The following is an 11,272-nucleotide window of genomic DNA, read 5'->3' on the forward strand; positions in this document are numbered from 1 at the left end:
TGGTGGCATCTTGATTTTGGACTTCCCAGCTTCCAGAACTGTGAGAAACAAATGTTTATTGTTTAATAATCCATCTGTCTGTGGTTATTTATTATAGCAGCACTAATGAACTAAGGTACTATCTTTTTAGGGCTAGAATAAAAATTTACCTCATTCTTATAGCAAGAAAAGCTATGGGGCTCTGTGCGTTCAGTAATTAGCATATTTCTGTTTGATAGTTTCTCTTTTGAGAAGAGATTGAAAAGATAGAGATAGGAAACTCAAAATGAGAAACTGTCTTGCCTAGTCTTCTTGCATTCTAGAAGGCTTTTTCTCGAAGTCTTAGCTAGAAACTGGGGAAGAATAAAAACTTTTCTACCTAAGAAAAAGAGCCTGTGGCTCTTTAGTTGGTAAGGCAGATAGAAATCTTAAAGCCATGAACTAGTCAGGAAGGAATTTGATTTAAAAAAAAAGATTCAGAGTGAAGTAGAATGGAGCATCCTAATTATAGTCTGAGGATAATGCCATGCTTTTGTTAAACTGTAGTTGATAATAGGAATTATTTTCTAAGAAAACAAATATAAAATATCTTCTTTATTTTTTGAAAGTCTATTTATTTTGAGAGAGAAAGAGAGAGAGAGAGACAGACAGAGAGAGAGAATAAGCAGGGGAGAGGCAGAGGGAAAGAGAGAGAGAGAGAGAGGATATCCCAAGCAGGCTCTGCACTAATAGTGGATTTATGGGATCAAGCCCATAAATCATGAGATTTTGATCTAAGCCAATATCAAGAGTTGGACGCTTAACCAACTGAGCCACCTAGGTGCCCCTATTCTTTTTTCTTTAAATTATTCTGTGTGCTTGATCTTTTATTTTTATTATATTTTTAAGTAGGCTCCACACTCAATGTGGGCTTTGAACTCACATCCCTGAGATCAAGAGTCTCATGCTCTACCAACTGAGCCATCCAGGTGCACCTATGTGCCTGATCTTTAAGCATATATGAACATATTAATTAAAATAAGACACACCACTAAAGTATAATATTTTTTATAAAATGTAAAGTCCTAGAAATATACAACTTTTGTTGTAGTCTAAAGTAAGCAAGTTAACAGTTTAAATTTGATCATTCAAACCACTTATTCAAGACACTTACTGCCACCTGTTGTTCATGTATCTGAATTACATGAAAAGTGCCTGAAGGGTATTTGAGTCTCTTGAGGGTTGAACCACACAGCCATACATGTAACGTGATATTTGCCGTCTATATTGACATCTCAATAATTTTATGAGACATCTGAATATCACATTCTTAAGTGAGAGATAATATTTAGAAGAGAAAATTGCGAAGAGGAAGAAACCTTGGATTTTATTCCAGCTTGGGAAAGTCACTTAACTTCCCAAACCTCAGCTTCCTCATCTGTTAAATGAGATGATGACAGTGTTTGACCTTCCATACAGAGGTGTTGTGAGAATCTAGCTGGAGACTACTGTGTGAAAAAGTTTTGTTTAATTGTACATAACATATGACTACTCAGTGTTGCCAATATAAATGTTGAATAGCAAATGAAACAGAATACTGTCATGGGCTCAATGAATATTAAATACTACAGTTTGCCTTCTTCTAATACCAGGTTAAATCGACTTTGGTTCCCCTGTGCTGTTCCAATATCGAGAGATTCTGTGTGGTTGTGCCCCTAAGCCCCTCAGCCTGATAATGAGGTTTGCCAGAATTTTACCTAGCCTAGAAACTCCGCTTCCTAATCCCTCTTGATTATACAAACTCCACAGTGCTTTTAACTATGTTTTCTGAAGGAAAGGAAAAGGGGACTCTATCCTTCTGGGCCATAATTAATTAAAAAGAGGAATTAGGAGCCCTGGATTCCTTCCCCATCTCTGCCAGCTCTCATTATGCAACCTCTTATAAATCACTTAACTTCTTTATGCGAATATTTCCTCATCTATAAAAGAGAAATAATAATCTTTGCATTTTACCTGCTTCACAGGGGTGCTATGGTAGACTGATAACAGCTCTCACCACAAATATCCGTGTCCTAATTTCTGGATCTTGTGAATGTCACATCATATGGCAGATGTGATTAAATTAATGATTTTAAGATTGAGAAATTTTCGTGAATTATTTGGTAGGCCCCAAATTCAATCATATGCATCTTTATAAGAGGGAGGCAGAGGGAAATTTGATAACACAGAGGAAAAAGGAAGAGGTAATAAGACTATGGAGCCAGGGCCTGGAGTGGTGTGGTCACACATTTAGGGAATCTGGCTGTCACAAAAAGCTGAAAGAGTTAAGGAGCAGAAGATTTGCCCCTAGACCCTCTGGAGGGAGTATGGCCCTGCCAGCATTAATTTTGGCCCAAGAATGCTGAGTTCATACTTCTGGTCTCCTGAATTGTGAGAGAATACTTTTGTGTTGTAAGCTCCCAAATACATGGTAATTTGTTATAGTCACCACAGGAAACTAATAAAGGTGTATGAGAATTAAAGGCTCCTGGTGCAAAGAAAGTAACCAATGAATGTTAAACTGAACTTGAATAAGTTACAGATGTGAAAAATATAAAGTGCCATGTATTTGTAAGGAGTAGTCATCATACCGTGATTTGGGGCCTCTAAATATTGGCCTTCAGGAATTCATCTTTAGTAAGTGAAAATATTGCTCTGATAATCCTGGGCTGTTTAAAGTCAAAGGAAGTAGTTGAAAAAATATTATATGTGGGAGAGAGTTAAATATCCATATTTTTAGGTGAATCCTGGAGTGGTAGCCTCTGTATATAGACTAGTTTGATCCATCAAGCTTGGCAAATATACTATGTGTTTCCCAAGAGATAATGTCCAGGATCTCTAACTGCCCTTATTTCTAGGATGGTGGTTCTCAATTGGAAGCAGTTTTGTCCCCCTACCCCACGGATCATCAATGATAATTCAATGGAGGCCAAGGATGCTGCTATACAACTTATAGTGCACAGGATGGCCTCACAACAAGTATCTGGCTTAAAACATCAAGAGGGCCGAGGTTGATACATCCTGCCTGAGGGGAGGGGTAGAGAAAACTGGGAACAGACTAATTATTTCCCTCCCTTTAAAAAATTTATTTCTTCTGGATTGGAAAAGAGTATTTTTTTTAAAAGTTTGTTCAAGGCTATGTAACTCAGAGGGACAATGAGCTCATTAGAACCCTTCTCTGGATGGCTTTGTTGGCTTTCAGCCAGCGGAAGGAAAAGTTCTGGAGCGTTTTCCAAAACCCTCACTGTAACAAGCAGTTCTGCTGTGAGGATGAGCTAAGCCAGAGCCTGATGTTTCCCTGTATACCAGTTCTTGGATCAGTAGCTTAATTCTTGACCCCCTGCAGGTTGCCATGCTCTCATAGTCATCAAGGCCCCCAATATATTATTTACAATCAGAACGTTTGTTTACATGCCTAGACAAAATGCATCTGGCATTTCTGTTGCACTACAGTAAAAGGTTAGAGCTTACATAAGCCAGATAAATGCAAAGTCAAGGTGACTCTATTTTATGTATCACACAAACTTCGCATTGTAAATCCTTGGGGCACATTTCAGGAATTGAGGGAAATCATGGCCACTCTACTTAGAAAAGGGAAAAGGAAAAGATTCATGCAATTTAGAGAAATAACATAGATAATGAGACCTGTGTAGAACCTTGGCTTCTCTCCCATTTGGAATCTACCTGTGTTGTGGAGCAGTCTGTGAAGAAGATTCAGTAGGGTCAAGTTGAAGTAACCAACTGTATCCACTTCTCTCCTTCCATTTTTGTCTATCCTATCCTGACCATAATTTACTTACATTATTTTTGCTCAATTTCTTTTCTGCTGCCTTCCTAGAGTTAAAAGAATGTACAAACTAGGACTTTTCTTGGCTCTCCAACTGGCTTTTTCAAGGAGCTGCTCAGGGGTGCCTGGGTGGCTCAGTTAGTTAAGTGTCCTACTTTGGCTCAGGTCATGATCTCACAGTCCATGGGTTCGACCCTTGCCTTGAGCTCTGTGCTGACAGCTCAGAGCATGGAGCCTACTTCTGATTCTGTGTCTCCCTCTCTCTCTGCCCCTCCCCCACTCACTCTCTGTCTCTGTCTCTCAAGATAAAATAAAGACATTAAAAAAATAACAAAAAAACAAGGAGTTGCTCCACCAGACAATTAGCTTTGTGAAGGCAGAGGCCCTTGCCTTACTTCTTTATTGAATCTTCAGTACCTTGAACAGTGTCTGCTGCACAGTAGGCTCAAAAAAATTTGTTGGGTAAATAAATGAATGAACTCTCTTCTCAAGCCTTTAAAATTTTTTTAATGTTTATTTATTTTTGAAAGAGAGAGAGAGATGCAAGGGGCAGAGAGAGAGAGAGAGAGAGAATCTGATGCAGGCTCTGGGCTCTGAGCCTGACACAGAGTTCAAATTCACAGACCACGAGATTATGACCTGAGCTGAAGTCAGACAGTTAACCTACTGAGTCACTCAGGTGCCTCTCAAGCCTTTTTGTTGTTGTTGTTGTTGTTATTGTTGCAGCAGAGGCCCATATCTTATTTGTCTTTAGTGGTTCTGTTGGTCAGACAAACTACATCCATCCACAAATACCCACTGTGTATCCCCTTAAAAGTGGGTTTCAAACTTAATCACACAGCAGAATTCTGGAGAGTAGTTTAAATTACTGGGCGCTACCCAAGGTCTTGGTGGGGCTTGACAATTCACATTTCTGACAAGTTCTCAGGTGATTCGAGTATACTGTAAAGTGCCCAGAGGGAGTGTACTTTGGGAACTACTGCCCTAAGTTTATGCTATGGTTTTGTGTAGTAGACATGATCTTGTCAAAGCTCAGAACACAGTGCTATTGATTAGCTCTTCTGGTGGAGAGGAAACAGCATGAAGTAAAAATAAATGTTCAACTTCACAAATATTTCTTAAAATGCTCATTAAAAAAATGAGTTCCCCTCTCTAGCAGAGCATTGAAAAACAGAGAAGACTATTCTGTATTGGTAAGAGAATAGGAGTTTCATACTTTACATGTATGAGTTAACTTTGGTGCCGCATTCCCTTCATTGTCTATTTTTTATCCTTCAGATCTCAGCTTAATTGTCCTTTCCTTAGAGAAACCTTCCATTCTTGCCTAATTCAAACAAAGATTGTTCTTATCATTTGAAGTCTTTGATATTTTATATATCTCTATGAATATCTAATAATGTGTTTACTGATTTAATGCCCGCTATCCCTACTAGACTGTCCCTGGAAGGTTGGGTCCATATCTATGTTGTTCATTGCCTTATCTCTAGCACTCAGTACTATGTCTGGCATCTGTTGCTCAGTGCTGTTTATAGTTGTAAACAATTTATATGGCGGGCAACAGGTATATATATAGTCAGGGGACAGTTTTGTATCCACTAAATATATTATTATAGGAATATATCTATTGACATGCAATGATGCCAAGAAATGTGGGGGATGATAAAAAGCATGTTAAAAACAGCAATTTTGCATAATTTGGGGGAAAATTTTCTAATTGACTCCAAGGTGCCATGATTTTAAGACACATCATCTATATGATAAATCTGACCATATTTGTGTGGGAATCACTACTTCACCAACTGTGAACATCCTTTGTAAGATGCAGTCCAATTCCAAAACAATGGCATATGAAATAAAATGGCATATGAAACTCATAGAAAAGGGTCTGGAACATTATACGCCAAGGTGTCAACAGTAGTTTCTTTCTGGATAGACAGTTATAGGTGTTTATTGTATTTTGATTTTTTCTTCATTTTACTTAGTTGCAGTTACTGATCTTTCTTTAATGAGTATGGTCAACTTTTAAAATAAAAGGAAACTTTTTAAAGATACTCCTCTTATTCTTCTCTTCTTGGAGGTTAATCAAGGGTAAGAGCATATCCTCAACGGTCTCTAGTAATAAGTATGGTTAACTTCTGCAATAAAAAGAAACCTCTTTGAAGATTGCTTATTCCTCTCTTCTCAGAGGTTAGTCTAGGACAAGAAAAAACTCTTAACCCTGCCTCATGTCCCAACAGTGGAATGTTTAGCACCAATTACCCACTGAATTTGGATCCTTACAAGGTATTAAAAGAAGTACTGGGGGGCACCTGGCAGGCTCAGTTGGTAGAGCACGAGACTCTTGATCTCCAGGTCTTGAGTTTGAGTCCTACATTCGGCATGGAGCCTACTGGGGAAAAAAAAGCAGCACTGGATTCTAAATGTCTAGACATGATTTTGAGTCCTGGTTCTGTTGTGTAACCTTGGAAGATATACATAATCTTGCTGTTTTTCATCTGTAAAATGGGGATAGTCATACCTACCTCAGTTATTTAGAAATGACATGGGGCATGTGAAAGCATTCTGCATCTGTTCTTTAAATATGGATTGTTATTTTAGTGCAGCCGTATTTCATCTTGCCTAAATGAAGCCAAGTACTAAGGGACTACCTTGTCTCCATGGCATTCTGGAGTACTTTTTTTTCTGATTTGGGTAAGAAATTATGCTTTTTTATGTCCCTTCACTGAAATCCATCTGGAAACACTACTTACTGCAGGGGTCACTAAGGCAGGAACTGAGAGATAAAGCACATATTATATTATGGGCCAGAATATATTTTAATTGTAAATATAGCAATGTGGGACTGAAATACAAATGTACAGAGGGCTTGTCTGGGTATAGGACTTGGTTTAATAATTCAGATACTTCCAAAGAACTTGAGATTCTGTGGGTACAGTGGTGAGAAGTTTCTATAGTCAAATAAATTTAGCAAAAACTTAATAAAGCAAAAGAAAAAGCCCACTCCACACTTTACTACTAAAGTGCTCTCAGAGATGCCCAATACACATTAGAGCATTAAAGGCTATGAGAAGTCCTGCAGTAAAGATGCCTATTTACCTTTGTTTATCCCAGCATTTTCCAGATAGATTTCCGCCCCCCGCCCCACTCCCGTAAAAACATTTGTTCAAATTCTGAATGAACACATGCAGGGCCATATTGCATTAGATAATTATCTCAGGGATGGTTGGTCATTTACATAGAATAATGTAAAAGACAAAGTAAAAATTAGTGCCCTGGTTTCCATTCTCATGTATGGCAATACTGGTTTGACAAAAGCAAAAATAATAACTTTGGTTAAGGAGAGTGACATCATCAAGATGGCAGTTAGGTCATTCCTGACTTTGCTCCCCTGACCTGGAAAACAAACAACATCTGTTTAAGAACAAGACACCATTGAGAGAATTCTAGAACACAGGAACAAAGTTGAAGCAGCCCTCTGCACCTCAAAGACCAAGATAGACTGTATTATAAGGGTAATAGAAATGGCTTCATGTTGATCACATTGCCCCTCCCCCAGGACAGTGCAGTACTGAGCTACCTGTTCCTCCAGTGAGAAATAGAATTCAGGGAGGAGAACTAGCCTACTCTAGCAGTGTGGGTCACTTTGTGGGAGCCCCTAGTCAGATCCTGCACCAGGAGGACTACAGGGTAATCTGTAGGGTGCAGCCACTAGGACTCTGACTTCAATGGAAAAAGGGGCATGGCTTGCAATAAGCAGCACAAAGATCTTGGCATACTGAGTTCGTACCAGGAGTGCCCAAGTAGTAATCTTAACCAATGACTTTTGCTCATCTACAGAACCAGGTTAGGGGTACACTCAGCAGGGTGCATATCTGGATGACTCAGATTCCAAGGCAAAAAGTTTTGCCAGCGCTAGAGCCTGGTTTGTCCATACCAAGGCAAGGTGCTGAGTCATAGCCCCACCCAGTGTGCAAAGTATCTTCCTGCCCCATCTGACCAGGAGGGTTGGTGACAACTCCTGGAAGCTGTGTGTCCCAGTTGCACTTGAGCTGAGAGAAGGACAAACAGAGCTAATAGTTTGCAGTGGCCCTGGTTGGTCAGGGAACTTGAGGTATAGGTCAGTTTAGGTTAAGACAGCAAATAGCTTTACCAGTTTTAGAGTTGCTTCTCCTGCTATGCCTAGGCAGGGAATCTAATTCATAGCCCCACTCATCATTGATAGAGCCTTAAGTCTGTCCAACCAGAGAACCTAACCAAAACACACAGGAAGCTGCAAAACCCATTCAACCCACCTATGTACCATGGCACTTTAAAAATTTTTTTTAATGGTTTTTATTTATTTTTGAGAGACAGAAAGAGACAGCATGACCAGGGTAGGGTCAGAGAGGGAAAGGTACACAATCTGAAGCAGGCTCCAGTCTCTGGGCTAGCTGTCAGCACAGAGCCCAATGCGGGGCTCGAACCCACCAACTGTGAATCATGACCTGAGCCGAAGTCGGATGCTCAACTGACTGAGCCACCCAGGTGCCCCTGTGTACCATGGCACTTGAATGGAGAGCACAGCCCATGGCTTCCCCTTCCCCTCTCTGCAGAGAAAAACTGGTGGACCCACCTGACAAGAAAATTTAGTTCACATTCAGGCCTGATTTGGGTCTCCAAATGAGCTGTACAGGCCCTGGGTGGTGGCCTGCTGCCTTTCTAGTGCAGGAAAGTTAAATCATGATTTCATCTACTACTGAATATAGTACCATACTGAATATAGTACCCATTCCTATCTACCTGCTAAACCCAATCAGAGAATTCTGGCAACTGTGAAACCCATCCTTGGGTAGGGGACAAAACCAGCAGTCTTATCCACCTGTTCTCAGCCAGTAGTACACCCCCATCCCCATTCTCCAGCTCAAATAGTTGCCTTACCCAAAAATAGACCATAAAAGCAGGCCCTACCTACCCAAAGATATTACCAGACACACCCAGAAAACCAAACTGAACTGACTGGTGAAGAACTGTCTCTGCCAAAGTGAATCTGTAAAGTCTGGAAGAGTAGCCCCATACTCAGATGCACATATACCAACATAAAGAATCAAGGATAATAATAAAAAAAGTCAGGTCAATATGACACCACCAAAGAAAACTAAAAAAGCTCCAAAAATCTGACCCTAAAGAAATGTAGATCTGTGAACTGCCAAAAAATTCAGAATAATATTCTTAAGGAAGTTTAGTAACCTACAAGAAAACAGACAGACAACTAAATGAAATTAGGAAAACAATGCATGAACAAAATGAGAATTTTGACAAGGAAATAGCAACTATCAAAAAAAAAAAAAAAAAGAACAACAATCCCATAGTTGAAAAATACAATAACTGAATTGAAGAATTGGAGAGTTTCAAAAGTAGACCTGATCATGAAAAAGAAAAAATTAGCAACTAGAGGGATGAGGACATTGGAAATTACACAGTGGAAAAAGAAAAGAAAAAAGAATGAAAAAGAGTGAATAAATCCTATGGGAATTATGGGACACAATGAAAAAAACATTAACATTATTGGAATTCCAGAAAAAGAAGAGAAAGAGAAAGACACAAAAAGTATATTTAAGGAAATAATGGCTGGAATTTTCCTGAACCTGGGGAGAAAAATGGACATACAGATCCATGAATCCCAAAGAATCCCATATAGGTTGAACCTGAATAGGGGTATACAGAGACAATTTATAATTAGATTGTCAAAAGTCAAAGGTAAAGAATTTTGAGATCAGCAAGACAAAGGACAGAAATTACAAATAAGGGAACACCCATTAGACAAAAGATTTCTCAACAGAAAATTTTCAGATCAGGGCAAAATGACGGAATGGATGACTTATTCAAAATATTGAAAATACCTGTCAACCAAGGATTCTACACCCAGAAAGTCTGTTCTTCATAAACAAAGAAAAATAGAGACTTTCTAAGACAAACAAAAGCTGAGGAAGTTTATTACTATCATACCAGGCTTATAAGAAATTTGAAAAGGAATTTGGAAAAGGGAAGTAAAAGAACACTAGATAACATCATGAAAACACAGTATAAATCTCATTGTACTAGTAAATTATAGTCATAATTAGATTCTGGAATATGGTAATATTGATGATTAATTGAGAACTCTAATTTAAAAGTTAAAACTGTAAAGGTGCATGGGTGACTCAGTTGGTTAAGTGTCTGACTTTGACTCAGGTCATGATCTCACAGCTCCACATCAGGCTCTGTGCTAACAGCTTGGAGCTTGAACCTGCTTCAGATTCTGTGTCTCCTCTCTCTCCCTCCCCTGCTCATGCTCTGTCTCACTCTGTCTCTCAAAAATAAAAAAAAACATGTAAATTATAAAGAAATAACCTAAAATGTGAGGGGAGAAGTAAAAGTATGACATATATGCATTATATTGGAGTTAAAGTGTTATCAGTTTAACATATACGGTGTTATAAGTTTGAGATATTTTATGTAAACTTTATGGTAACCACAAGGAAAAATCTTGTAGTAATTACACAAAAGAACACGTCAAAGAAGTCAGAGCATGCTGATTCTAAAAGACATCAAAACATAAATAAGGCATCAGAATAACAAAAGAACAATGGAGCTACCAAAAAAACCCCATCAAATAATTAACAAGAGGACAATAATTAAGTCCTTATCTATCAAAATCACTTTAAATGTAAATGGTTTAAATTCCCCAAAAGAAATAGAATGGCTGAATGGATTAAAAAAACCCAAGAACTGTGCTCCCTTTGGCAGCACATATACTAAAATTGGAACCATACAGAGAGGATTAGCATGGCCCCTGTGCAAGGATGAATATTATGAAAAATTATATGCCAACAAATTGGACAGCCTAGAAGAAATGGATAAATTTCTAGAAACGTATAACCTCCTACAATCGAAGCAGGAAGAAAGAAAATTTGAACAGAACAATTACCAGCTATGAAGTTAAATCAGTAATCAAAACACTACCAACAGTGAAAGTTCAGGAGCATATGGCTTCACAGGCAAATTCTATGAAACGTTTAAAGAAGACTTAATACCTTTTCTTCTCAAACTATTAGAAAAAATAAGAGAGGATGGAAAACTTCCAAATTCATTCTGTGAGGCCCACATTACCCGAATGCGAAAACCAGATAAAGATCTGCAAAAAAGAAAAAAAGGGAACTACAGGCTAATATCACTGATGAACATAGATGCAAAAATCCTCAACAAAATGCTAGCAAACCAAATTTATCAATGCAGGAAAAAAAAGTTATTCATCATTATCAAGTGGGATTTATTTCCAGGATGCAAGGGTGGTTCTATATTTTGCAAATCAACAAATGTAACACATCACATCAACAAGAGAAAGGGTAAAAACCATATGATCATCTCAACAGATGCAGAAAAAGCATTTGACAAAATACAGCATCCATTCATGATAAAACCCAACAAAGTAGGTAGAAGAGAGGCCATATATGAAACATACAAAGGCCA

At 38.4% G+C, this 11,272-nt stretch overlaps 1 non-coding gene across 1 annotated transcript; it reads left to right on the top strand.

The window, feature by feature from the left end:
- The first annotated feature begins 10,533 nt into the window (after positions 1-10,533).
- On the top strand, positions 10,534-10,641 carry LOC115284464. Its single transcript, XR_003905217.1, has one exon. It is a non-coding gene; the product is annotated as a U6 spliceosomal RNA (small nuclear RNA).
- Positions 10,642-11,272: the final 631 nt, after the last annotated feature.

Source organism: Suricata suricatta, chromosome X, assembly GCF_006229205.1.
Source record: "Suricata suricatta isolate VVHF042 chromosome X, meerkat_22Aug2017_6uvM2_HiC, whole genome shotgun sequence".
Classification (NCBI taxonomy): Eukaryota; Metazoa; Chordata; class Mammalia; order Carnivora; family Herpestidae; genus Suricata; species Suricata suricatta.